Source organism: Lupinus angustifolius, chromosome LG15 (assembly GCF_001865875.1).
Source record: "Lupinus angustifolius cultivar Tanjil chromosome LG15, LupAngTanjil_v1.0, whole genome shotgun sequence".
In the NCBI taxonomy this organism is placed as follows: domain Eukaryota; kingdom Viridiplantae; phylum Streptophyta; class Magnoliopsida; order Fabales; family Fabaceae; genus Lupinus; species Lupinus angustifolius.
Genome location: NC_032023.1, coordinates 14,501,670 through 14,504,292, shown reverse-complemented (window position 1 = coordinate 14,504,292; position 2,623 = coordinate 14,501,670).

The following is a 2,623-nucleotide window of genomic DNA, read 5'->3' as shown; positions in this document are numbered from 1 at the left end:
TCGCAAGGATATATGATCGATCTGTTCCAACGGGGCTCGTTCGTCTCTCATAAATTTCCTCTCCACTACTTCATTATCCATAATGAGTATGCACACTAACCGAGGTTAGCTGATTAAATCTTTTAATCATTATTTTATATGATCGACCCAACCTAAGATATCTCCCAAAGGAATGCTTCATGTGGGACCCGATCTTACGTCAACACGTAAATATAGAAATAACATCCCTACCACTACTAACCATCGCTGAATCAACTTGGAAGGCCACATGGCCAAGCATCTTACAGTCAGACGACTTCGCTACGTGGTATCATGTAATCCTTTTTTTTGGGCATCGCCCTAATCACGACATCACAGTCGGACACCTTGCCCTAAATAGGCGCAAGAACAAAGGTACTTGTATAAGTTTGTCAATTTTGGGCACCAGGCTCAATCATCTGAGTCATGGTATTTCCCAAGTGTAAATACACTTCACGCCCAAGCTAGGGCTATTGCCTAAGCAATCAAACAATCAAAAACAGTAAAAAAATATTGTATGTCCCTCGCTCAAGCGATGAACTCATCAAAACAGACTCAATTCTCTTCATGATTCTCGCCCAAGCAAGGGACTGTCGCTCAAGTGACAAATCCATCAAAAATCCATCAACATACTTGTTTGGTTCATGCCCGGGCGAAATACGGTCGCTTGGGCGCCAAAAACGGGCCCTCTAACCCTCGCCTTTAACAAAGAAATTCCTTACTTTTATTACTTTCAAGAATTTCATATTGTTATTTACCTTTACAACTTCTTGATAGCAAACATGCCATTAGGCTCTCGTATATATGAGAGTTATCGTTCAGACGACTTAAAAAGAAAGAAGTCAAGTCTGTATGGAGCCATCTCGCTCAAGCGAGAGCTGTCTTTCTCAAGCGAGGGCACATCCATTTTTGAGGCATTTATGGCTTAAGCGAGAGCTGTCTCACTTAAGCGAGAAAACAATCAGTTCTCTTGGTTCCTATTTTAGCTCAAGCGAGAGCTGTCTCGCCCCGAGCTAAAACACTCGTTTTCTCTAGACACTTCTCACTCAAGCGAGAGCTTTCTTGCTCAAGCGAGAAGAGCTTGAATACCATTTTAATTACTTTTCTCAAGGAAAATATTTCTCATTTATATCACATGTTTTTAAACATTGAATTTAACAATTATCACATACATATCATTCTCATAATAATCATTCAAACATTAAAATTCAAGAGTAAACATGGTATTTGCATATATAAACATAACATAAATTGGTATAAGAAATATTGTTGTACTTAATCCAAACAAACAGACAATTGATTAAGTACAAGCTTTCTTAATAACCAAGGCAACTCCAAACTTGTGAGGGAGTTTGGGCTACCGGATCGAAACTCTCCACTGTTTTCGATCCTAATGCATTTTAGTTTCTCGAATGGTGTTCCTTCATGGATAAGTACCACAATACTTGATATTTTTAGCTATCCTAAACATACAACTTAAGAAAGTATCCGTACAAAATCCATGCACACAAATATTTGATTAAGTATGGGCTTTCTTAATACACAAATATAACTCCAAACGTTTGAGATAGTTTAGGAGATCCGGGTGTCATATTCGGACACTGCTATGTCACGATGTATTCTCCCTCACCTAAGTGTGTCGGGTCACTAGGTTCTCTGTTTGCAGATGAGCTTACTTGATCCGATCTCCTCTCGAACTCTTCATCACGCCAAAATAACATTAATTAGTTAACTGACGATAATAACTATACTTACGAAATAACTTTTTACGCAGAGATAAAAGTTGTGATTTAAAATGAATTTAATTGCTTTCGTCCATCCGATTCAAGGTTGAGTATCCTTGAATCATCATTTGTCATTGAAAGTCTTACAATCAAATAAAACTTTTTAAAGTAAGATTTTCAATAAAACTTATACCGAAATTATACTTATACCGGAATTATGTCGTAATCCATGGATATACACCAGGCTAGTTCCCAGGAAATAGAGGTAGGTCATAAAGACACCCTTAAATACAAAGTCTTTCCTTAGACAGAAACTTTCTAGACATGTATTCTCATTTCATTACATTTTTCCGATGGTTCATAAATCTTATTTTTTGTAAGTAAAACATTATTACAAAAACTAACCTTTTAAAATAAGACCATTAAGCTAGACTTACCATTTTTAAAGTTTAGTCAATTTAAATAAAATCAATACTTTTAAATCATTATTTTTTAAGTAAATCTTATCATTTTAAAGTAATTTCACTTAACTAAGATTCAACATCTTTAAATCATTTTACCATCTAAGACTTCATAACACTTTAAGTTTTTGAAGTCAAGACTTTTAGGTAAATTTCATTATTTCAAGTATACTACTAAAACAAGATTTCATGAACATCTTAACACCTCCTAATTTTTTAGGAAACAATCTCAAGGGTTAGTAAGTGTTATTTTCATAGTCATGAAAAAGGATGACTCTTAATTTAATATTTTACACTAAACATCTTTTAGTTATTCTTACCACTTTAAAGTAAGTCAACTAAAATAAATACAAATTTTTTTTACAAACATCTTAACACCTCCTAATTTTTTAGGAAAAACCTCAAGGGTTAGTAAGTGTT